Source organism: Balaenoptera physalus (assembly GCF_965194825.1).
Source record: "Balaenoptera physalus genome assembly, contig: HAP1_SCAFFOLD_1934, whole genome shotgun sequence".
NCBI classification, from domain to species: domain Eukaryota; kingdom Metazoa; phylum Chordata; class Mammalia; order Artiodactyla; family Balaenopteridae; genus Balaenoptera; species Balaenoptera physalus.
Window position 1 is genome coordinate 20542 of NW_028124870.1, and position 27406 is coordinate 47947.

At 37.9% G+C, this 27406-nt stretch overlaps 1 long non-coding RNA gene across 1 annotated transcript in view; it reads left to right on the plus strand.

Annotated features, from left to right (window-relative positions):
• The first annotated feature begins 220 nt into the window (after nucleotides 1-220).
• The window catches only part of LOC309654087, a 58036-nt gene continuing 30850 nt past the window's right edge, over nucleotides 221-27406 (plus strand). Inside the window, exons 1-2 of the long non-coding RNA XR_014259824.1 lie at nucleotides 221-457; nucleotides 6632-6723. This is a non-coding gene — a long non-coding RNA (uncharacterized lncRNA). The remainder of the gene's footprint in view (nucleotides 458-6631; nucleotides 6724-27406) is intronic.

The following is a 27406-nucleotide window of genomic DNA, read 5'->3' on the forward strand; positions in this document are numbered from 1 at the left end:
ACTGCGCCACCAGGGAAGCCCTCTGATACAATTTTAAGTGAAAATGGTGAGAAAGTGAAGCTGCCAGATGGCAAATATTTAATTTCTGCTCAGTTTTCTTCCATCACAAATACCCTGTGCTGGGCAGAGACTGAGGTCTAAATGGTCCTCATTCTTCACGCTCCTGGATTCACCCTCTTTGACACATAGCTTTTCAGCTCCTTTTACTGAAGAGGCAGAATCTGTTCTCCCGACCCTTGATCCCGAGTTAGGTTATGAGATTTACTTCGGTCAATGGAATGCCAGCTGATGTGACACACGAAGATCAGAACAGACTTGTATTTTTCTGCTTCTTCTCTTAGTTCTGTGCCACCGCGGTGAGAGGTGCCTGGGTTTGTTTGCTGAGCAATGATACACAAGTCCAGTCATCTCAGATGGGGCCATTCTCCATCAGCGGACAACAGCCTCCCCAAGGCAGGTGCGCAGGAGACCAGAACACCTGCTGAGCCAAGAGTGTGGTCTTGAGACCCCTGAGCTCAGTAAAGTGGTGTCTGCCACTGAGGTTTCTGGTTGATTCACAGCATTATTATGGCAGTAAATAACGGATATTGCTGCTTATGTTTTTTAACTCCCATTTTTCAGTTACATTTCTATTTGGAATAGTGTGGTAAAGTAGATGTCAATGGATTCAATGTTTTTCTAGAGTTTCTGTATTCCTTTTTAAAAACAGCTTTGAGATATAATTCACCTACTGTAGAATTCACCTACTTAAAGTGTCCAAATCAATTGTTTTTTTGTATATTCACAGAGTTGTGCATTCATCTCCACAATCTATTTTATCAATTTTATTGATAAAAAAAATTTTGGAAATTTTATCAATTTCCAAAAAAAGAAATCTTTCTTTTTCTAGCCTACAAGTCTCCCATCTCCCACAGCCCCAAGCAAACACTCATCTACTTTCTGTCTCTATAGGTTTGTCCTTTTTGACATTTCATATCAATGGGCTCATATAATATATGGTTCCTTATGACTAACTAATTTCACTCAGAGTATTTTCAAGATTCCTCTACATTGGAATACTTCATTCATCAGTACTTCAGCCTAAAAATATATCACTGGAATTATGGAATAAACTTAATCCTTAAGGGTGTATTTTTTTAATTAACCAGCACTATTACGAGTTCTCAGTCTTGTTTTCAATTTAAAAAGACTTTTAATGATAATCATTAAAATGCTTATGGTTGAATTTAGATTCAATTCTGTGCAATAAAATCAAATTGGTTATAACACAATAAAGGCCGTATATGAGAAGCCAATAGCTGATGTCATACTCTGTGCTTTTCCTCTAAGATCAAGAATAAGAGAAAGATGCCCACTCTCGCCACTTTTATTCAACATAGTATTAGAAGTCCTAGTCAGAGTAATTAGGCAAAAAAAAAAAAAAAGGAAATCAGCAGCACCCAGCTGGAAAGGAAGAAGTAAAATTGTCAATATTTGCAGATGACATGATATTATATATAGAAAACCCTAAAGACTCCACCAAAAAAACACTGTTAGAACTAATAAACAACTTTAGTAATGTTGCAGAATACAAAATCAATATACAAAAATTGGTTGCATTTCTATATGCTAGTAATAAAACAATACCACTCACAATTGCATCAAAAGAATAAAATACCTATGAATAAATTTAACCATGGAGGTGAAAGACCTGTACATTGCAAACTATAAGACACTGATGAAAGTAACTGAAGAAGACACAAATAAATGGAAAGATATTCTGTGGCTCAAAGATTAGAAGAGTTAATATTGTTAAACTGTCCATACTACCAGAAGCAATCTACAGATTCAATTCAATCCCTATCAAAATTCCAATGGCATTTTACACAGAAACAGAGCAAAAAAATCCTAAAATGTGTAAGGAACCACAAAACACCCTGAATAACCAAAGCAATCTTAAGAGAGAACAAAGCTGGAAGCATCATGCTTCCTGATTGTAAGTTATATTACAAAACTATGGTATGGTATTGGTATAAAAAGAGGCACATTGATGAATGGAGCAGAATAGAGAGCTCAGAAATAAACGCACACATATATGGTCACTTAATTTATCACAAAGGAGCCAAGAATATACAATGGGGAAAGGACAGTCTGTTCAACAAATGGTGTTGGCAAAACTGGACAGCCACATGCAAAAGAATAAAACTAGACTACTACCTTACACCATACAAAAATTAACTCAAAATGGAATAAAGACTTGAATTTAAGACCTGAAATCATAAAACTCCTAGAAGAAAACATATACGGTAAGCTCCTGGACATTGGTCATGGCCATGATTTTTTGGATATGACACCAAAAGCAAAGGCAATAAAAGTAAAAATAAACAAGTGAGACTACATCAAACTAAAAAGCTTTTGTACAGTAAAGGAAACCATCAACAAAATGAAAAGGCAACCAATTGAATGGGAGAAATATTTGCAAATCATGTATCTGATAATGGGCTAATATCTAATATATATAAAGATCTCGCACAACTCAATAGCAAACAAACAATCTAATTAAAAATGGGCAAAGGATCTGAATAGACATTTTTCCAAAGAACACATACAGTTGACCAACAGGTATAGGAAAAGATGTTCAACGTCACTAATCATCAGGGAAATGCAAATCGAAACCACAATGAGATATCACTTCACACCTGTTTGTATGATTATCATCAAAAGATAAGAAATAACAAGTGTTGGCAAGGATGTGAAGAGAAGGAGACACTTGTGCACTCTTGGTGGGAATGTAAATTGGTACAGACAGTATGGAAAATAGCATGGAGTTTCCTCAAAAGATCAAAACTGGGACTACCATATGATCCAGCAATTTCACTTCTGTGTATTTGTACAAAGAAAATGAAAACACTAACTCCAAAAGATATATGCACACCCATGTTTATTACAGAATTATTTACAATAGTTAAGACATGGGAACAACTTCAGTGTTCATTGATGGGTGAATGGATAAAAAAATGTGATACACACACTGGAATACTATTGAGCCATTAAGAAAAAGGAAATTGTGCCATTTGTGACAACATGGAGGGACTTCGAGAGCATTATGCTAAGTGAAATAAGTTAGAGAAAGATAACCTCTGGTCTCACTGATATGAGTAATCTTAAAAAGAAAAAAAAGGAGCTCATAAATACAGAGAAGAGATAGTTGGTTGCCAGACTGGGGGGGTGGGGATGGGGGTGGGAAGTAGGTGACATGAGTGAAGGGGGTTCAAAAGGTACAAATTTCCAGTTATAAAATAAATAAGCCACAGGGATGTAATGTATAGCATGGTGAATATAGTTATTAATACTGTATTGCATATTTACAAGTTGCTGCAAGTAAATCTGAAAAGTTCTCATCACAAGAAGAAAGAAAAAAATCTGTGACTGTGTATGGTGATTGATGGTAACCAGACTTACTGTGATGTTCATTTTGCAGTACACACAAATGTCAAATCATTGAATTGTACACCTGAAACTAATATAGTGTTCTATGTCAATTATACCTCAATAGAAAAATTCTTAGGTCAAGATCAGATGTTGATTTTAATTTTAAATTAGAAAAGGACTTTTAAGGATGCACTCAACTCTGCCTCCCTCTTCCTACCCCAAAGGAGTAAAGAAAAATTGTGACCTTTTATGCCTTTCATAAAATTAGAAATTTTGTTTAAAGGGTATAATATATCTCAATTTAAAAAGTTTAAAAAAAAAAAGAATTTTTTTTCCTGGACACTCATGTAGTTGATTCTGTGAATTTATCCTTCTTTGTGATATGATAGAAGGAAGTTCTAGAATCTCCCTTTTCTCTCTATGTATGCACCTCAGCTGCTGCCATCAGTGGACATGTGTGCAAGATGCTATTGGAGACTGTGGTGCTTGAATTGGGTAGAATGCTGGACAGCTGACTCTGCACTTCATTTTAACGTTAAGCCTCTCTGATTCTACTTGTGCCAGAATGTCAGAAAAAGTGTGTTGTTTATGCACAATCCTGTGAAATGTTTATTAAGCACTTTTGGAAATACCATGCAGTATTGCTTTTATACTTCAAGTTCTTAGTTGTGGTTTGTTCTATCTTAGATACCAGTGTTTGTTAGTCCCCAAAAGTCCTCCTGGGTTGAAATGGGCTGAATTGGAAAGAAATAGTATAAGCAGATAAGGTAGGGGGTCTATGGAGAAAGAAAACCAGGCATGGCTTTCTGGACATAAGAGAACACCTATTAATTTAGTACAAGCCATTTTGTGATCTAAGCCTGGCCAGAGTGCTTGCCCTTGAACAGGTCTCAGTAATGAAGGATCTTAAGGGAAAACAAGAATGCTGACTGTTATCAGGCAAGAGAAGTAGCACTAGTAATAATGTATCAGTTGTAAAGACTTCCAGTTCTGTTTCCATGGTAAAGATTAGCCTGAAGCACTCAACCACCAGGTCAAACGGAACCTAAGGGATGATGGCGTTGACCTTTTCTGATCCTCCGGATTTCAATCAACTAAAGCCTGGGCTCTGCCTACCTCCCAAGCCCTTTCATGAATATACATGTACCCTTAGCTTAAAACTTCCCCAGTTTTGCTGTTTGGGGAGACACCGCTTTGGGAAAGATCCCTAGTGTTCTACTTACTTGCTGCAAGTAACAAATCCTTCCTTCTCTCACTCTTTGTGTTGGTTGTGTCTTTTGGCTCGACACCCACCAAGAGGCAAACTTAGTTTTTCGGATAACAATATGAGGCTGACTATTCTCTAGCTGAGATTTATGTAATTAGATGCATAATCCTTTGGTTGTTAAAACCAGGGCTTCCAAGGGCTAATTATAGGGAACATAGCTCATCAGAGATAACCTGCGAAGACACCGTGCAGTGTGTTTTTTATCACACATGTGATAATTCTTCTCCCTGCAGTCTGTCTCTCCATAATTGTTCTTCAGGATTTGTTGCCTGGGGGCTTATGGGAAAAATGACTCCTAATAGAAATACTATTCTATTTTATTCACAGTATTCTTTCAGAGGATTTAATGATACATCTGTTCCCATTACAAGAGGAAAGTTAAATGTATTCCCAGATTTAGATAAAACAGGCAGAAATAATTTACAGGGAGAAAACTGCTGAATAAAGAAGAAAAATGAATGGAGTCATGTTTTGATCTATGGAGAGCATTGAGAAAGGATTTCATTCGGGTGGGGTGAGTTGATCCTTCCTCTTCTCGGTAGGGAATCCTGAGTGCACAGACTGCTCCCAGGTGAGCAGGAAAACAGAAGACTTTGGTCAGGAAATGCCAAGGGTGTAGTTTCACTTAGAATATACTTTCCTAGGCAGCCTGTCTGCACTTACACATATGAGGGTCCACACACTTCTGAACATCGGAAGTTGATTTCTTGTCTTTTATTTGTGACGTGTGCTGATTTCAAGTTCTCTTTTGTGTTTGGTGTGAACTCTGCAGACACATACATATATGCGCATGCGTGATTTGTGGGGTTTGAATCATCACTTAGAGAAATGTGCAAGATTAGATCTACACATTTTCTTCACCTTTGCTTTGTTTTGATTTTTTAAAATTTAATTTAATTTTATATTGGAGTATAGCTGATTTACAATATTGTGTTAGTTTCAGTTGTACAGCAAAGTGATTCAGTTATACATATACATGTGTCCATTCTTTTACAGATTCTTTTCCCATATAGATTATGACAGAATGTTGAGTAGAGTTCCCTGTGCTATTCAGTAGGTCCTTGTTGATTATCTGTCATCTTTCTTACATAAAAGAGCAAAGGGCTGTGGAAACAGGTCACAGAATGCAGCGGACTGCCCCTGACCTGCAGGGATTTAGCTTGGAGGCCTTGGCGGTCCCGTTAGGCATCCTTTCTCCTCTGAGCCTGGAGCTCTAGCATCAGCCTACCTGATCCAGCGCCCTGTGGATGAGCATGGTGTTAAGTACTTGACATTCATTTTCTCCTGTAACCCTTGGATCAGCTGTCTGCTGGTAAGACTTCTATTATCTTATGAAACAGACAACGAAGCTGAGGATCACAGATGCTGAGCAGCTGCCGGGGGTCTCACGGGTGGGTACCAACTCCCAGGGCAGCTCTGGGGCTGGTACGTGGAATGCTCAGCAGTTTCCATCCCTTTGTGGGGGTTTCAGACCTGTAATTTCATAATGGCTCTATGACTGGCTATCATCACCATTCTACACACAAGAAAAGTGAAGCACAAAGCCACGAAGTCTCCAGCGAAAGAAGGCAGCTGGAAAGGGGTAAAACCAGGAGTCGCATCAGCTGTCTGCTAGCAAGTCCCTGCTTTGGGCCCTGCTTTGCCTGGTCTCTTCAAGCCTCCTCACCTGGGGCTGCCCTTGTCTTGGAAGATCATGTAACAGCCCCCGTGCTGTCCAGTGGTCAATGCTGTGCACCGCACAAGGACATCTGCCTGCAAATCTCAATCCCTCGTGGGCTGTTTCATCTCTGACTTGGAAAATCCATCCTGAATGTCTGCTCAAGTAATTTACCAGCATTGCCCTTTTTGGTTTTAATTGACATCAATTATTGAGGCGCCTTCTAACCCATTTTAAATGGATTTCCCATGAACAACTGAATAGAGTTTTCGCAGGTGACAACTTTTCTGTTTCAGAGACCTGAGGGCCAGTGAGAAGGGGTTTCAGAGCTCAGCTGACCTGGTCCAAGTCTGGCTTGCTTTGTGACACATCCATTAAACTCTCTGAGGTTAGTCTGTCTATCCATTAAATTGGCATAGTAACATTTACTTCAAAGGAATGCTGTGACCATTTATTTAGATTACACACACACACACACACAGACACACACACACAGACTGTCTGTTGTATAGGCTTTAACAAATATTAGACACTTAATGTAAATCATTAATTTATATTTGCTTTATAAATTAGAAATACCATATTCAGGTTCTGGGACATGTATTAGGCACTAGGAAAATGTCTGACTAATAAATGAAGGTCACTCTACCGCTTGTGGCTTTTTTCAAGGTTCTAAATGCACCCTCCGAGCAAGCTTTGCTCAGTGTTTCCCGGGACTGCTGATTGATGGGGTGGGTGGGAAGAGTTCCTGATTCCCAGGGGCCCTGAGTAGGAGTGGAGAAAGCTGGAAAGTTGGGATCAGAATCTACATATTTGGGTCAAATTCTACTTGTAAATTCTGTGGCCTTGCCAAGCTATTTACATTTTCTATTCCTGTTTTTGTTTCTTACCCAGGTTGCAGAATAGAAATAATAAAAACAGCTTTTCTGCTTTGTTCTCAGGCATATAATGCCCTACTCAAGGTTAAAGTTACTTTCATATTCTGATCACTTTGGATGGTGCAAGAATGCCTGGACACTGTTCCTAAGTCTCAGCACATTTGTCATGAGTCTGGTCACAGTTTTAGGAGAGTATTGATCCTAGTGATGCCATGCTCATCCCTCCTTCATTTACATCTGCTGGCGGCCTCTTTAGGAAGTAGAGGAGGCCATGTGACTTACCTCAAGGTCATGGGTCTTGAAATCCTTCTTCCTCCATGGGCCATCAGGCCTCTATCTGTATACTCGGAAACAATTTATCTATTTATCTGCCTATCTATCTATCCATTTATTTATCTATCCATTTATTTATTTATTTAAGATGCCTTTTATATTCCATCATTTTTCAATATGAACTTTTGGGTAACTGTATTAAAGAATTTGAATGGAAAGGAATACACATACAGTATATAGAAGTTGATTCAAAACTCTTCATTCTTCAATTAAGTGTATTCAGTTTACCTACTTAACATAAGGTCACTTCCGTGATGATATTTGGAGTAAGATTCCTTCTCCCAGGATGCCAGTTTTTAGTTTTATATATCTGCTGACCACAATTCTCAAATCTCCAAGTAGGAATATACATAATGAAATGCTGACATTATAGTAGAAGTCGGGTCGGTGTTTTAATTAATTATTTTTTACTTTGAATATTTTCCAGCTTTATTGAGATGTATTTTGACACATAACACTGTATATATAACCGTATATATTTCGAAATGATTACCATAATAAGGTTCTTTAGGTTTTTATTTTTAAATATGAATCATTAAATGAGTTGAGAAAACAAAAGCAGTCTTTTTTACAACAGTTCTCAGTACATGTAAATATTTTCTTCAAACCGGGTTAGTTACTTGTCCTAACTTCTTTTCAACCAAAAAAAAAGAAACTCACATTTTTCCTAGCATCGGTGTTAATGCTCAAGCATCATCAGCGTGGTGAAGCTCGGTCTCAGACTGAAGTCCACTGACCTGCTCAGCTGTTCAGAGTGGGAAACCTGCCGGTGAAGGAGCTAGGACCGCGGATTCGGATTCGGATTCGGAGCGAGCTCAGGTTGAAGACCTTCACCGACTTGACTCGCACTTCCTCCCGCCACCGTCAGGAGCGCCCGGGACGCGTGGAGCTCGCAGCGCGGAGGGAGCGGGTGGGGGTGGGGTGGGGGTGTGGCTGCAGGTTGGGGCTCCCGCCCCGCCGGCTGCGCGGGTTCGCCGAGCCTGGAGGAGGGAGCGCTAGCTACCCCGAGCGGGAGGGAGCTTGCAGACTCCGGCTCAGAGCAGCTGTCTGGACACCTTGGGTTTTGGGGTGGGGAGCCCCGGCGACTGTGAACATGGACTCCGCCGCGGGAGCCTGTCTCAGGATGCTGTTTCTTTTGTCTGCCCAGCCCTGGAGTACATTAGCAGCAGGGAATACTTGTGAGTACAGCAAATCTTTTAAAACTTATACTGGCAACTGAGAATTCGTGTTTTTTTTTAAAAAAATTGAATTTTACAAATGGAATCACTGGTCTGCCTCTGAAAATGAGGCATTTAAAAAACATCGCAAAGTCCCAACGCTTGGATAGGATGGTTTACAATGGTTTTTCCACTTGTCAAGTCTGTAATACACAAAGCCTGTTTTGACTTGTCTGTGAGCTGAATTTTGTCTGTGTGCTGTTGTTTTGAATATTCATTGAGAAAGCTCAAGTTCTAGTAAAACCTAAAATTAGCATGAGAATATTGAGGTGGAGAGAGACCAGAGAGAGAGAATAGCAGGAGATGAGGAGAGAAGAGCATGCCAATATGTCATTTATTTCTTTTTACTATGAATACATTTTGCAGGATTTATGTCAGAAAGGAAATCGTTGGCCGACCTGGCCGGGTCCTGCATTAGCGTAGATGTTTGCAGTTGGCGCCCTGCGGAATCGGGCACCAAGAACTCGGGCGCTGCAGCGGCGGGCAGGTTCCGCAGCAGAGCCCAGGCGGCAAACCTGGTTAGTCCCGAGAATTACGAGAAGGATAGACCCCTCAGAATTAGAAGGCTTTTGCTTAAAGGAAAAACATAACCTGCCATTCAGGTTCATTTGCAAGTGCACATGCTCGTATATTGTGATGTGCTGTGTTTCTCATTTTGTTGGTTCAGTGAAGATGTATTAACCTCTCAGTTCTGGACTGGCAATGTGAGTCTGATCTAAAGATGCTAGCCAAATTGATTCAGCCGACCTCAAGGCATTTTAATCTGGAAATCGGAAAAAGTTTTCGAAGTGTTATTCAGATTGAAATCTCCATCATAGGGCTTTTCTTTTCTTGAGGGATTGGAAGAAAGCCCCGTTAATCTTACATCCACACCCCATCCCCCTCAAAAAATTTTTTAAATCAGGTTGTAGGGAGTAAGGCAAGCTATTATGCATTTCAAGAAAGTGCTAGTAGGCATGTTAGAAACCGACCTTGCTGCTGGGTATCCAGTTTTATCTGGGGGTGGAGTGGGCTGGGGAACTCCGCCCTTACCAGGAAGTTTGTGCTAAAGTGAAAAGCATATTGTACAAATAGTTACCCTTCCAGCATTCATCCATATATGCCCCGAGGCTGTGATAATTTTGTGTTGTCATCATTTAGTATCAGCTGATTTAATGCCATATTATATGAGTCACTCCTGAAAATGAGCCTTAGTCTCCTTTAAGAAAATACTGCCCCGTGTTTCAGACAGAATTTTAATTTAGCTTTGGGCACAATTTCCATGAATTAATTAAAATGGAGGCATTTACATGAAATCCTTAGGTCCTGCGGTAAAGCATTTATCACTTTGCTAAGACATTTAAAATGTAGTACTAAATGATTTGCTAGTATAAAAGAATTGTAGAATAATTTAACATAGTACACTGAGGTGCAATTAAAAAGTCACCAGAGGTCACTCTTACTGAAAGGAAACATGGCTTCAAAAATCCTTCCCTTATAAGAGAAGCAGAGTGCTGTGCTGCCTTTCTTGTCTCCTTAGTTGTGATTACAGGATATTGCAAGATCAGTTATTTTGATATTCTTTATTTTCTGTTTGTATTTTATTCCCTGAAATCCACAGAGGTATCATGTTCTTCATACTGAGCATCTTTTTTAAGAGTCACATGCTCTGAGGTGCTCCATGTCTGAATATCCAGGCAGATATCCTTTTCTGAATTGAATATATCTCTAAGCTCAGTTCGTCTGGGTCTCTGGCTGACTCTTCAAATGTCAATGCTAGTTTTCACTTTTCAGCCTCTGTTTTATTTAGATGTGTTTAGTACTCTGATTAAAAGTTCAGTAAGTTAAAAGTACCTATGTAAATTTGCATGGCTAAGAACATTTTAGATACTATAGAGTCCTTGATCACTGCAAAGATGGCTACTATAGTTGTTCAAGTGTCAAGTATATATTTAACTGTCTTTGCAGACTTAAAGATTCATAGAAGGTACACAAACTGTGTTTGATAATTGCTTGCTAATCTCATTTGACAGTATCCTTTGTAGCAGTAGAGGTAATGGTGAATGAATCTTATTATAGTCTAGATTAGCTAATTTGACCAATTGGATTTTTCCTTAACTCTCGAATATTTGGGAGGTGTTTGTTTGTATGTGTAGATGTATATACAAGCAAGGTATTTCAAACCCATATTTGAAATTTGTTACTACATAAATCAAGGTAGAGGGTTCTTTTAGTCCTGTCCCATCCTTTGAGAAATTCTAAAGAGGAGTTTGCCAGCAGGATGGGATTTAGGCTACCAACAAGAAATCACGAACACCAGCATTTGCTCAAGTCTTTTGATCGCTAACCTTTTATTCCTAAGAAGTGTTTTAAGAACTCAAGTAATCTTTTCAGACAAGACTTTAAAACTAACAAAAATGAAATATTCTTAAGCCCTGATAAAATAATGAGAACTGTATGTAAATTTTTAAAAAGGTAAAGATCTTCTCCCCAAAAGGATACAGTGACATTTTTCCTCTATTTACAACTGGTTCTCAGTAGTAAATTAGTCAGACGGGGCGGGGGGGTGGGGGTGAGGTCAACCTGGGTGAGGTTCTGGCATAAGACATACTCTCATACAGGACTTGGTTGAAACATTTGACATCTCAGAAATTATCCATGTTTTGACACGAATCTTTATAATTAATGGGAAATTTTAAATCAGGAGGAGTCTACACAGAGCGAGAGTAATGTTTCTAAATAGCCAAAAACATGGGCTTTTTTTTTTTTTCTCTTATTCTCTGTCTTTTTGAAGATAAAACAAGTTGAATGGACAGCATCCTCTAGGACCTGATATTTAAAAATTGTGCATCTCTACTTGGTCTGCCTTCTAGAACTCTTTGTATTTACTCAAGATTTAAGTGTTATTCTAATGGAGTTATCCTCTTAAATGGAACGCAAGAGGAAAGTTAGAATATAGATTCCAAGTTAGAGCCCTGTTTTCCAGAAGTTGTTGTGCAGACAGTGGTTGGTTTGCTCACTTCCTACCATGAGCCACAAGTGGAAGAGGGCAGTAGCTCTCTGTTTTAGGATTATCCCTGTGAATCTACTATTTGTTTATGAACTTTCAGATCTTTTGGGGGGGGGGGGAGGAAGAAGAGATATAATCTGAATAAGAAAATGTCAGTATTTTGATTGCATATTTAGTATTGTAAATCTGTCTCCTGGATCGCATGTCACTTTGAGGAGTAATGTTCACTCTTTCCCGATTAAGGAACAACACAATTGGAAGTTAATTTACAGCTGAATTATTTTCCCCATATAAGTAAAGTGCCAGCTATAGCTAGTAGCTGCTGTCCTCCCTAACTCTGCTCCCCAGTGAAAAGAAAAAGGACTGAAGTCTCTGAAAAGGACTGAAGCCAGTGTTAGACATTTCAGCCGCTGTTGATGGTGATTATTTGACGTAAATGATGATATTTGTAGACCCAGGGGTTCAATTTAGTGAGTGTTACACACTCATCCGCACCTTGTTAAATCTCAGTACTTGTAATTTTCTCTAGAAGTCTTCTTTTGTTTCCTTCCCCTGTCAAAAGTGCCCTTCTTGTTGTGAGAAGAAAAGATGTATTTCTGGCCCACTACAGGTGGGGCACACAACTTGAATCACTGTTCTAGGAGTGGTAATCAGGATTTGTTTTTATCCAACAATGTCTCCTCCCTGTTATGTCCTGCATATGTATGAGAGGTCTCTGCCCTTGGTTGGGGGAGCAGATCAAGCCCATTTTGTTGGCCAGCATGGGAGACAAACATCATGTGCTCTTCATGTAATACCTAGTGCTTGATCTAGGCAAATATATTAGCACCTCAATTTGAAGATTTGTATCAGATTTGAATCCTTTCTTCACTGGAGCAATGGCTCCTTATGTGCTAAAGTGTTACTGTATCATCTTTAATGAAAGTTTATTAATATGATCCTCTAATAGATATTATCACACAATATTATTCTTTTAAAATAAAAATAACATACATCGTATAATAGTGAGACACTTGTATAAATTATCCTAACCCAATAACATGATTAACCTTAAGAATTTGGTATAAAAATACATGAATTGCAGAATGGAGGAACTGAACATAATGCTACAACTGCTAAGAAGTATAAAATCGTGAGAATTGATTTAAGTGAATGTCTAATAGTGTGTTTATCAAATGTCTCTTCTCAAGGGTATTGGTTGTCAGAACTCCTGTCATTTCAATGGGCACAGATTCTTTGTAATTATTTGCTAAGTGTCATCAACATATTCTATTGCTATGTGAGCACAGTCAATCTCAAGTAATGCCATGTGTGCTAAGACAATACAGTCCATAAAGAAGTTTTCACCTTGGGTAATATGGACTAAAATCCTGCTGCTGTTTTAATTGGTGCAGGCTTCTTTTTGTCTCAATAGTGTGCTTAGTGGTTTTCTAGAGTGAGTCGAATCCTCCAAGTTAATCAGGATTATCCCTGTGAATCTACTGTTTCTTTATGAATTTTCAGATCTTTGGGGAGGAAGAAGAGATATAATCTGAATAAGAAAATGTCAGTATTTTGGTTGATATTTAGATTGAATTACTTATGTCTACCTATTTCTGAAAGGCATTAGACCATATGTAATATGTTCCTTGGTTTAGGGAGGGAGCCTATCAGAAGATGTGCCCCTGGAGCAGGTGAATGGGGAATCCATTCGTGATTCAGTGAAACATGTTGGGGAAAATGAGCATAGAATATGGAGAGAGGTATTTAGTAAGCACTGGAGCTTGGACTTGTTGGAAAGAGTCTTCAACAAACTGGTAAACGGACCGTTTTTTAAAAAAAATCATATTTGAATAAACTTCCCAGAAATACTGAGGTCAGAATATTTTTGAAAATTTCGGGAAAACAACAACATTTTTTTCTCCAAAAAAACTTACAAAGTCCATGTGACTATCAACACAGAGTGACAGGCAAGGCTAGAGCTGTGAGGGTCCTGAAGCTTATGCAACTGGGGGAGACTCTTTAAGCAAACAAACAAACAAAATGACCCTAAAGACACATTATCAGTGACCCTCCCACGCCTGAAAGCCTGTTCTGGGGAGAAGACTGGAGCTCAAGAATGTCTGCTCCTTTGAGTTGATTTGGAAAAACAACCCCAAATCATTCAAGAGTACTAAATAAAGGACATATTCACTGACAAAAATCTCAATTAACTGAGCAAATTTGAATTTGAATTTTTCCCTTTAAATCAAAATCAGAATTTGAATATAAAAGTATACTTATAAAAGTATAAAAGAGTTCAAACAATTTGGAATGAATAGATCCAGGGTTTACCTGCAATTCTAATTCTAATCCTGAAAAACAAATATGAAATTAACCTCTGGATCTTCTCCCCACTTAACTTTTCAGAGCCTTTAAAGGCTTGGCTTCAACATACAAAGTTCTTCAGAGTAACTTCCAAAGTGTCCCCACTCAATCTGCCTACCTGGGGCCCGTTGCGGTGCTGATTGCTATAGGCTCTGTTGCATCATATTGAATAACTTTTCAAAACGGAATTATTTATGTCTACCTATTTCTGAGAGGCAGGAAACCATATGTAATACGTTCCTTCAAAATATCATACATGTTTTTTCCAGTTTGAGTTCTATGGCATAAGGTTAAAATCTGTGTGCTAATTAAAGTTATACACAACTTGTAAATACTGTAAAAACTAACACAACATTGTAAATCAACTATACTCCAATGTAAAATAAAAAGTTAAAAAAAGAGAGGGTATGATAGAGTGACCTTTTGACATTATGCAGGAACATTGTTTAATAGGCCCACATGATTGTTTAATTACCTAGAAGAATGCACCCATGTCTGACTTGGTCATTTACTATTTGATTGGAGTTTAGAAGCTGAAATTGATGATTTTTTTTTTTTTTCAGGTACATATGGTAACTACAAAGGTTTTATTGCCCTGTAGGACATTGATCAGTTTTTTTGTAACCTAGCAATCTCATTCTAATGTTCTTCTATAAATGCCTGTAAATTCCTAGTTTCTCAAAATGCTCTTTTACTGGATTAGTCATTAATGAGTTTATGATTCTTTGGCATGCATTTGTTCTATATTTGTACGTGTTGTGTTTTTAACTTTTTGAAAACAATGCTTTGACATAGAGATTGCACATGTCTGGTAGGTGTACACATAACCTTGTGTGATAATACATGTGCTTAGTTTGAGTGTTGCTTTACAATAAATTTCCTTTCTGGTTCATTAGAAACTTTACTTTTCAATAATAATATAGGGAGTCTGGCTCGCCATAAAAAATAAAAATATTCTCCTTAGTTTCCAGGTAATGGGTATTTTCAGTGTACTGATTTGAAATAGAATTGAAACATAAAGTACTTGAAATTTTGAGTAGTTTAAAGTTAGAAACTATATAATTTTTATTTAAATATATGCCCATTTAATGGACCAGTTTAAAAAAAAACCTCCCTCCAAGGCTGTTAATCACAAATGAAAAAATGATATATTTTATCTAGGCTATGGCTTTTATTAAGTTTTTACTCGGTAGTACATCAGGAAAAGATACTCATGGAGGATGTGCTAGTTATAGCTAACTCATGGAGAGAAACTTGAAAAAAGTTTGTTTTTTAAACTGGCAAATATGATACTTTCGGATGAGTCATTTTAGGGCTATGGTAAATGGTGTATCAGATATTTAAATGTATGTGTTCCTAAGTTGTATCACCTGTGGTTCCATCTCTGGCCTTAGTGGCTGTCACCTGTGGAGAAGGCATTTTTATGCCACGTGTTCACTGGACCACTGTGGGAGGAAGGGGCTGGTGAACCTTGTTTGGAATCAGTGGCAGTTTCGATAACCTCAGAAGCCACTTAACGCTGTGGCATAGACCTAGGGTCCCCACATGCTCGTTTCAGTAGCATCTCATTACTTGGGGTGTTCGAGACCCAACAGAGGGTTTCTCTGGAGCTTAGGAGCAAGCAGTGACATTGCTGCTTGGATGATGCAGGAGCGACCTGCTGCCTTGAGACATAAGACCAGGTGCCACCTGCAGTTCTCAAGGTTGTAATTAGTTTTTATTTTAACATTTATAAATCCTCAGGCAGCCAAAGAGCTTGATAAAGTTAAGCTAAATACACTCTTCCTCGGAGTGGTGAATTGGTGGGAGAAGTGGCAGAATGAACCATGTGTGTGTACGTATGTTTGTGTGTCTTAAGGGAGGCTGGTTGGGTAGAGAGACCTGCCAAAGGAATTAAAAACCACTGTCAATAGTTGTAAGAGAGGCACAGATTGGATTAGGTGACAATCCAGTTACGTGGGATTGAGCTATTTCTTACTTGTTACCATGCAGAACGGATATTCTCCACTTTGGATTTCTGAGCATGTGAGTAATCAGGAAATACAAAGACATCTGCCCTGACCCAGTTGAACCCCAGTTGAAACTATTGCCTTCACGTGTCGGAGGTGTTTTGTGTTCTAGGATATTGCTATGCAGCCACCGTTAGAACCAGCAGCACTTAACCTGCCTCTGAGGCCTTCCCAGGTCCTGCTTCCTGTTAATACAGTTCTAAGGAATGGCTGGTAGGATTTTGATTTAAAGGCGAGTAGATATAATAAAGGGAATCTGATTAGCATGCGAAAATAATTCAGTAATTTGATTCAGGTCAAAGAAAGTAATTTTAATATAAACTTCTATTATGGAAGAAAATATTTTAAGAACTGTTAACTATTTTAATGTCTCAGATTTGGCTGATGTAAGAAAAAGAATACGTTTCTATAGACATCTGTTCAAATGTTTGGAGATTATCAAAATTAAGGATTTGTCATATAGCTTTACGTTTGCTGTGTCTTTGATGATTAGAAACTTGAGAATAAGGACATTGCTATACACTAAAAGTATAATAATACAACATAAAAAGAAAAATATAGCTGTGTAATATCATCAAGCTGGCTAGCTGCTGTGTGTCTGTGATTCTTAGGCTTCTCTGCAACGTTGTGTTAATTCATGGAAGTTTTCTTTTTTTAATTAATTAATTAATTTTTGGCTGAGTTGGGTCTTCATTGCGGCACTGAGGCTACGGGCTTTCTCTAGTTGCGACCAGCGTGGGTTACTCTTTGTTGTGGTGCGCGGACTTCTCATTGAGGTGCCTTCTCTTGTTTCGGAGCGTGGGCTCTAGGCGCAAGGGCTTCAGTAGTTGTGGTGCGTGGGCTTAGTTGCTCCGCGGCACGTGGGACCTTCCTGGACTAGGGATCGAACCCGTGTTCCCTGTATTGGCAGGCGGACTCTTAACCACTACTCCACCAGGGAAGTCTCGATTCACGGAAGTTCTGATAAGAAAACCTGTGAGCCTTGACATTTCAGAGCACATCCTTTTCTATGGTGTGAACCATGCCGTCATTGCGAGGGGTTAAAAAAATTGGGGGACTGAAAGAGGATATGTTGACTAGAGTTTAGTTAAGGTACGTATAAGAGAGTTTAAGGGAGCAAACGCCAAATTACTCTTTGCTTTCTTAAAGTGACAAGGAACATTTCTGAAAACTATTTTTTCTGGCATAGAACACAGTAGAATTGACAGATCTCAGAGTCAATTACCTATTAGAGGTAAGTCAAATGATCTATTTTGAACTATGGTACAAGGTTAACAAACATAATATTGATTTTCCAGTTTATAAGAATAAACTTTGGATCATAATTATTTACTATTCTTTTGTCATGATGAACTACTGATCTATTTTAAGAAACCTGAAAACCTGATCTTTGGGAGATTTGCATCGCTATGGACTGATTTCACTTGTTCTTCTTGTAAGTGATAGGATTCATTTGTTGGAAGATAGGCTGCATGCTTGCCTAGGGAAAGTTCCTTTTCCTCATGAATATTGCTGCAAGGTGAAGCAAGAGTGGGGAGATACATCCTGCAGGCTATTGCGCATTTGAGCATGAAAAGGACATATGTTGTATCTTAATCTCCATCCCAGTTCCCTAGGGATGAGACTGGCTTACCCACCCTCCCAAGGCCTCCTTCCCAACCCCCAGCATCAACATGCCCAGAGCCTTCACGAGCATCTTCTTCCATTTTCTTAGATGGAGGTGATGCCGAATGACTTCCTGGGTTGACTTGCGTGGATTTTGGCCAGCCAAAGAGGTGTCCTTCCTCCTTCACTACTTCCTGTGGGATCCATCCCCCTGAGGTCTTCCACTGTTATTCCATTTCCCAGGTGTAAGAGGGACTGAAGTGGGAGGATGGCAGTGAGAATGAAAAAGTGACACTGCACACAAAGAACACTTTCAGGACTTAATGGTTGTTTGATTCTATGTGGAGTAATAAGAAATGGGAGTGTGAAGGACTGGGGTATTGGCAAGTGACTTAAACAAAACGGGGAATTGTTGGTTCACATCATTGCATTTCAGGCAAGGTTAGATCCAGATGAGGCTGTGCCATCAGGATCAGCCTCTCTTCATGTTTCCGCTCTGTCTTCCCAGTGTCAGCTTGATGCTCAGGCAGGAATCTGCTTGGTAGCTCCATGTCCAAGGTCGACCTTCCTAATCACAGTGATAGAATGCTTTCCTCTATTTGGACTTTGGTCCTTATTACCCTGAAGCACTAAGCATGTATTTATTTGTTTATTCCCTCAGCTCAAGCTCCAAGAAAGCAGAGACTTCCTCTTTCTTTTTTGTTGTTATTCCTACTTCCTAATCCCCAGAGCACAGGGATGGTCCTGGAAGACAGTGGGTTCTCAATACATATTTGTTGGATAAGTAAAAAGGTGAATGATTCTCTTTCCCCAAACATCCAGCAAGATCCCCAGATCTGACTTCCACTGTTTTGTCTGTGTTGTGACTGCTCTTATCCAGCTACTGTGACAGGAAAGGTTGGCCCTCATGACCAGTGGTGGAGCCAGGAAGTGATTGCAACTTGATCCTTGACCAGGTGCTTTGACTGCATCACTTTGACAAGAAAGCAAAATGCACAATCCATTTAGGTAATTAGTTTAACATCTATTATGAAAAGCACTAGCTTTCAGGCTCTTACTGGCTTCATAGAACAGATGCTTGGTTACATGTCTCCCTCCTTAATCAGATTTTAAACTTCCTGAAAACAGAATCACGCTTCTTTGTTCCTGCAGTGCTTTGCTGATGGTACTCAGTAAGTACCAAATAAATGGAGAAATTAATATATTTTAAATATGCTACCTTGAAAGTATATAGAATATCTGCAGAATCCCCCCGTGTATTTTATAATCATTTTTTAGGTGGCCTAATAAAAATGAATTTTTATGTGACTATCCCTGAGCTCTCTACTAGCCAACTGATTTGTTCATGGAAGGATCCATTGGCTGATTTTGAGTGTTTTGTTTTCTTCCAGTAGGAAAATGCCTGACATAACTTCTGACCCAAGGCTTTGATAAAAAGCATGGTGCCTGTTGTAAAAGTTGCTGGGAAGCCCTGAGGGAGAGCTTGAAAAGGCCAGGTGTCAGGGGAACTACCAAAGACCAACAAGCAGCAAAGAGGAGGCCTTCTGGCAGGTATTATTAGGCAAGATGACTATTATCTAGGGAGATCTTGATCAAGTCTGATCTCAGCAAGGCTCCATATTCAGGAGGAGCCTGAAACAGAGGTGCCTGGGGGCAGTGTGTAATTGGCATTCTCCACAAGCCTGGTTCATAGTGTCTACCTGATACTTGAAGCAGCATCTAATCCAGGTGGGAAAGGCTCACTGCACATCAGGGCAGAGGGCCTGCAGGTGCACAGGTGGCCGTTGCACTTCAGAGTAGGTGTCCAGTTGTCTCCTTGACACCCATGAGGCTAAATTCATTTGGGTCACAGCTGCCTCTGGGAGTGAGAACCATGGACTCTGTGTCCAGTAACCTGCAACATCAAGTGGAAGCTCCCATTGTGCTTGCAGACTTGACCCCCTGGTCTAGGGTGAGGAATTTCTGAGTCTGTTTATGGCTGGCCATTACTGTCAACAAAACCTGTTACTATCTTTGAGAAGTTTTATGACTAGCTAGCTCAAAGGCATGACAAAATGCACATGCTATCACTTAAAGACTACCTCTATTTTCAAACAAAGATTGTTCGTATTTTCAGAATTACATAGAAGGGCACAGTGGAGGTATATAAATGAAGATGATTCCAGCAGCACTCCTTCAAACAGCATAAAACTATAAAATTCAACAAGATGTACTAACATAATGAGTCACACTTTCAGATAGGCAGTGGAGTGGAGTGGTTATGAAGGGAATGTTTGGATTAGGTTTCTGCTTCCACTGATGAATGCCAGCTGTGTGACCCTGGGTAATTTGCTTATCCTTTCTGTGTCTCAGCTTCCTTGTCTCCAAAAATATAAGTAATAATTATAACCCATCTCATAGACTTGTTATGAAGATTAAATGAATTAATATATATAAATAATGCCTGGAACATAGTAAGTCCTCAGTGAATTTTAGCCATTACTATTGCTCCTGTTGATCTCAAGTGTAAAATCAGAAATGTGACTTTGGTCCATGATTTTGGGTAGAATAATCAGATAAGCAATTTTAGGGAAAGGCATTTATACTGGGTATTTCCATTAGTCAAAGTATTATCACTAATACTGCAAGATTAAGACAATATTACAAAAGAAGACTATTTAAAAATAAGTTTATGTCATAGAATTAGAAACTCTAACAGTACATTGATATGTTTCAGCTTTCTGTAATATTATATCTCTCTAAGCAATAAAGCTTTTCAGATTAAGCTATTTGGATTAAATTGTCACTAGCAACTTTGACTTCTTTCGGTTTTATATATTTTTCCGTTAGCTGAAAAGGACTCCCCAGATTAAGACAATATGCTGCTGAAACATATACTGCTTGTTATCTGGCTGTTTTTTATGAAGTCTTCTAAGACATATAGTATCTGACCATCAATATGGGTTGTTTGACATTTATGATAGTGAAATGAGTGTTAGTGTCCAAGTCAAACATATTTTGTATGCTTTGGAATGTCATCTCACTTAGAATGGGTATGAAAACTTTGGTGTGGATCCTTGGAAAGAGAGCATTACTGTTTGATTGTGAAAGGTTAGGTTTAGCCCCATCTCTTGAATTTTCTCATGTCCCCTTTTCTTCAGTCATCCCATCACTGACTTATTCAAACCCTCTAAATCTCTGGCATTTACTATTGTTGTCTTCATGATTTTCCTGTCTCTACCTCACCTCCTTCTGATCCATTTGCTATCCTGCTGCCAGAATAATCTTTCTAAAGACCACTTACCTGATGATCTTGCTTTTCTGGGTAAAGATTTTCGAATCTTCCCTCACATCACACACACACACACACACACACACACACACACATTTATTCCTTGAAAGGTCCCTTCCCTTCACTTCCTGTTCCTAGTCCCTCCTTTAACTGACCCTAAACTACAACCACCACCTAGCTACACTGGCATTCTTCCATCAGGACTTTCAGTTACCCCTCCCTCTACTTCTGGCACTTTCTCTCCATGTCTTGTCTTCCTGTTGAATATAGTCATCTAGGCTCTTACAGATCCATTTCCAGGAAACATATGCTCACAATAAAAATAAAAACATAAAATGCAAGAGGAAGAATCATCAGAAATAATAAACTACAGAATTAGACCAAAATAAATGTATATATTGAAATAGATTTAGGATATAAAATTTGTTTTATATGTATAAAGAAATAAAAGAGTAGAAGAATGGAAAGAATAAGAGACTATCAAAATGATCAAGTAGAATTGAAAAAGAGTAGTATTGAGAAATGAAAAATGTAATCACTGAAATAAAGAATTTAGTGAATGCTGAAACAGCAGATTAGACACAGGTGAAGAGAGACTCAACAAATTAGAAGACACGTTTGAAATAAATAACCAGCATGCACTACAGAGAGATGAAGAGATGGAAAATATGAAAGCCAGGTTAGGGGACAGGGTAAAGCGATTGATTTTTGTATCTGATCTGAGTTCTAGAAGGAAGAGCATGTGGGAAAAAGAAATACTTAAGAGATAATCTATGGGAATTGCCCAAAATTGAAGAGAGTCACCAATGTTTAGATTCAGGAAACCTCTCAAATCCCTAGTGATACAAAGGAAAATAAATTCCCACCCAAAACAACACTTTATATTGGAACTGTAGAACACCAGAATCAAGAGATGTTAAAAGCAGATAAAAGATAAGTATAATAAATAAACAAACAAAATCAGAGACAAGAACTGTTTAAGTTCTGAGAGGGAATAATTACCAACCAAGAATTGTAGACTCATTGACTTTCTCTTTCTTTCTCTTTCAAGAATGAAGGTAAGATAAAGCCATTCACAGAAATATAAAATCAAAGAGCATTTAAGGCCAATTAACCTTCACTAAAGAAGTGTTAATGGATATACTTAGCAAGAAAGAAAATTATTACAGAAGGCAGTTATGAGTACTTATAATCTAGTAGCTAGAAACAAATGGCAGGTCCTCAGGTATAATCACATATTTGAACAGTAATAAAGCTGTTTGTACAACAACATCTTTATGAAGTTGATGGAATTCAAAGGAAGAAGACAAGATAAATCTAAGAGAACAATTGAAAATATAGTTGGAAAAGGCTTACCAGACTTAAAGCATTCTAAGGTCCCTGCATTATTTTGTTTAATTTTAGGCTTTGTTAAATTGTTAAGCAGAATGCAGTGTAAAATTTTAAGGATGACCACTTAAAGAAGAGTAATAAGACATACACATTTCAAACCAGTAGGAAAAATGGAATGGGATGGGGGTAGATTTCAGTCTGTTCAACAGAAAGCAAGAAGAGAGGGGAGGAGAAAATAACTGAGAAAAATAGACAAATAAGCATAAAATAGAATAAAATGAAGTGATAAGGATATAGAGATTTGAATAAATTATTTCTAACTTTGATTTTAAGGATATATATATAACAGTTAGAAAATATTATGCAGGCTTTTCAATTACATGTGGAATATTTACATTTTTACTTAACCATAAAACCAGTTTCAATAAATTTAAAAGAATTAGTAACATAAAAATAAAATTTCTTAAAACTGAAAAGCAATAATGTATCTCACTTATAAAAGCTCATATTGTGCTGCGTTAGATGAATGGAAAACAATAATTAAAAAAAAAATACCTAGAAACATGGTCACATTTTAAACCACCAAAAATAATGATATAAACTTATTTGCTATAATGGAATGAGAGCTAGTTTAACTTCAGCAGAGCTGTAATACAAGAAGCAAAAAGAAATATAGAAACAAGTATAAGTTCTGAAGGAAAATAACTTTTTTACTAGAAACTATTATTTAAACCATCGTAAAACATGAGTGGAGAGGATGAAGAGGGAGACTAAAATCTTGCTAATGTTCTTTGAGACATAAGTAGAATTTAACCATGGACATTGTTTAAAAATTGAGATAAAGTGTTGCGTTATAAATAGAAGGATGATCAGTAGAAAATAAATTAAATGTGATATTTTGTGTGCTTTTCAAAATCATGAAACTGATTTTCCTCCTCAGAAAAAGTCCTGTTTTCTGTTTCATGTTTTAATATGATTGCATGTTTTTTCATTCATTGTTCTTTCATCTGATAGTGAGAATATTCTTGGTTAAACAGTGAAAGTTTGTTTGTACTTTAGAATAGGTGTATGAAGCTGTTTAAGCATGTGGATTTTTTTACCCAATCTATTTTTTTTATAGACTACTGTTGGCTTGAGGAAGCAGACCTGTGAAAACTGTTAAGGATGATGAGTAGCACCACTGGGTGGATTTGGGTGACACAATATAATTCATGTCCTTAACATCTTACTATTATTATACATAGAAACTTTCACCAATTATTGTTGCTGAGAAATAACTGAAACATTCTCCTGTAAGTGATTAAAATATTTGTCGATTTCTCAGATTTTTAAATAGAATGAAATTGGATCTTATCATGAATTTTCTATAAAAATCTGGAGTTCCTTTTAGGTTAACAGATTTGTATGTTTTATAAACTAATTTTAAGTTCTATAATCTTATATAATGCTTATATGTAGTCTTATGTATAATATACATATAGTCAGGTTTACGAAAGAGAAGGCCATTTCCATACCTGGTATAATTCAACAAATTCTGTGAATTTTTAATTTCCACTTGCTGCGGAATTAAAATGTTTCACCTTCTATTTTGACATGAGTGCTGTATACCAGCACAGTTTGGAAGTTTTGTACAGAAAGGGAAAAAAACACCCTCTTCAGAAAAATTTTTAAAGAAATGTTTAGTTGTACCTTGTGAAAATAATACCAAATAGCTATTTTATCTTTTTTTTTTTTGCAAATATGGACATTTTTTTAATCATCTTTTTTGGACTATAATTGCTTTACAATGGTGTGTTAGCTTCTGCTTTATAACAAAGTGAATCAGCTATACGTATACATATATCCCCATATCCCCCATATCTCTTCCCTCTTGCGTCTCCCTCCCTCCCACCCTCTCTATCCTACTCCTCTAGGTGGTCACAAAGCACTGAGCTGATCTCCCTGTGCTATGCGGCTGCTTCCCACCAGCTATCGGTTTTACATTTGGTAGTGTATATATGTCCACGCCACTCTCTCACATTGTCCCAGCTTACCCTTCCCCCTCCTCGTATCCTCAAGTCCATTCTCTAGTAGGTCTGCGTCTTTTTTCCCGTCTTGCCCCTAGGTTCTTCATGACCATTCTTTTTTTTTTTTTTTTTTTTTTTTAGGTTCCATATAAATGTGTTAGCATACGGTATTTGTTTTTCTTTTTCTGACTTACTTCACTCTGTATGACAGACTCTAGGTCCATCCACCTCACTACAAATACCTCAATTTCGTTTCTTTTTTAGGCTGAATAATATTCCATTGTATATATGTGCCACATCTTCTTTATCCATTCATCTGTCGATGGACACTTAGGTTGCTTCCATGTCCTGGCTATTGTAAATAGAGCTGCAATGAACATTGTGGTACATGACTCTTTTTAAATTATGGTTTTCTCAGGGTATATGTCCAGTAGTGGGATTGCTGGGTCATATGGTAGATCTGTTTTTAGTTTTTTAAGGACCCTCCATACTGTTCTCCATAGTGGCTGTATCAATTTACATTGCAAGAGTGTTCCCTTTTCTCCACACCCTCTCCAGCATTTATTGTTTGTAGATTGTTTTATGATGGCCATTCTGACTGGTGTGAGATGATATCTCATTGTAGTTTTGATTTGCATTTCTCTAATGATTAATGATGTTGAGCATTCTTTCATGTGTTTGTTGGCCATCTGTATATCTTCTTTGGAGAAATGTCTGTTTAGGTCTTCTGCCAATTTTTGGATTGGGTTGTTTGTTTTTTTGATATTGAGCTGCATGAGCTGCTTGTAAATTGTGGAGATTAATCCTTTGTCAGTTGCTTCATTTGCAAATACTTTCTCTCATTCTGAGGGTTGTCTTTTCGTCTTGCTTATGGTTTCCTTTGCTGTGCAAAAGCTTTTATGTTTCATTAGGTCCCACTTGTTTATTTTTGTTTTATTTCCATTTCTCTAGGAGGTGGGTCAAAAAGGATCTTGCTGTGATTTATGTCATAGGGTGTTCTGCCTATGTTTTCCTCTAAGAGTTTGATAGTGTCTGGCCTTACATTTAGGTCTTTAATCCATTTTGAGTTTATTTTTGTGTATGGTGTTAGGGAGTGTTCTAATTTCATTCTTTTCCACGTAGCTGTCCAGTTTTCCCGGCACCACTTATTGAAGAGGCTGTCTTTTCTCCATTGTCTATTCTTGCCAGCTTTATCAAAAATAAGGTGACCGTATGTGCTTGGGTTTATCTCTAGGCTTTCTATCCTGTTCCGTTGATCTATATTTCTGTTTTTGTGCCAGTACCATACTGTCTTGATTACTGTAGCTTTGTAGTATAGTCTGAAGTCAGGGAGCCTGATTCCTCCACCTCCGTTTTTCTTTCTCAAGATTGCTTTGGCTATTTGCGGTCTTTTGTGTTTCCATACAAATTGTGAAATTTTTTGTTCTACATCTGTGAAAAATGCCAGTGGTAGTTTGATAGGGATTGCATTGAATCTGTAGACTGCTTTGGGTAGTATAGTCGTTTTCACAATGTTGATTCTTCCAATCCAAGAACATAGTATATCTCTCCATCTATTTGTCTCATCTTTAATTTCTTTCAACAGTGTCTTATAGTTTTGTGCATATAGGTCTTTTGTCTCCCTAGGTAGGTTTATTGCTAGGTATTTTATTCTTTTTGTTGCAATGGTAAATGGGAGTGTTTCCTTAATTTCTCTTTCAGATTTTTCATCATTAGTGTATAGGAATGCCAGAGCTGTCTGTGCATTAATTTTGTATTGTGCTACTTTACCAAATTCATTGAATAGCTCTAGTAGTTTTCTGGGAGCATCTTTAGGATTCTCTATGTATAGTATCATGTTACCTGCAAACAGGGACAGCTTTACTTATTCCTTTCCGATTCGGATTCGTTTTATTTCTTTTTCTTCTCTGATTGCTGTGGCTATAACTTCCAAAGCTATGTTGAATAATAGTGGTGAGAGTGGGCACCCTTGTCTTGTTCCTGATCTTAGAGGGAATGGTTTCAGTTTTTCATCATTGAGAAAGATGTTGGCTGTGGGTTTGTCATATATGACCTTTATTATGTTGCGGTAGGTTCCCTCTATGCCTACTTTCTGGAGGGTTTTTATCATAAATGGGTGTTGAATTTTGTTGAAAGCTTTTTCTGCATCTATTGAGATGATTATATGGTTTTTATCCTTCAATTTGTTAGTATGGTGTATCACATTCTTTGATTTGCGTATATTGAAGAAGCCTTTCATTCCTGGGATTAACCCCACTTGATCGTGGTTTATGATCCTTTTAATGTGCTGTTGGATTCTGTTTGCTAGTATTTTGTTGAGGATTTTTGCATCTATGTTCATCAGTGATATTGGCCTGTAGTTTTCTTTCTTTGTGACATCTTTGTCTGGTTTTGGTATCAGGATGATGGTGGCCTCGTAGAATGAGTTTGGGAGTGTTCCTCCCTCTGCTATATTTTGGAAGAGTTTGAGAAGGATAGGTGTTGGCTCTTCTCTAAATGTTTGATGGAATTCCCCTGTGAAGCCATCTGGTCCTGGGCTTTTGTTTGTTGGAAGATTTTTAATCACAGTGTCAATTTCAATGCTTGTGTTTGGTTTGTTTATATTTTCTATTTCTTCCTGGTTCAGCCTTGGAAGGTTGTGCTTTAATAAGAGTTTGTCCATTTCTTCCAGGTTGTCCATTTTATTGGCCTAGAGTTGCTTGCAGTAATCTCTCATGATCCTTTGTATTTCTGCATTGTCAGTTGTTACTTCTCCTTTTTCATTTCTAATTCTGTTGGTTTGAGTCTTCTCCCTTTTTTTCTTGATGAGTCTGGCTAATGGTTTATCAATTTTGTTTATCTTCTCAAAGAGCCAGCTTTTAGTTTTATTGATCTTTGCTATTGTTTCCTTCATTTCTTTTTCATTTATTTCTGATCTGATCTTTATGATTTCTTTCCTTCTGCTAACTTTGGGGTTTTTTTTGTTTTTCTTTCTGTAATTGCTTTAGGTGTAAGGTTAGGTTTTTTATTTGAGGTGTTTCTTGTTTCTTGAGGTAGCATTGTATTGCTATAAACTTCCCTCTAGGACTGCTTTTGCTGCATCCCA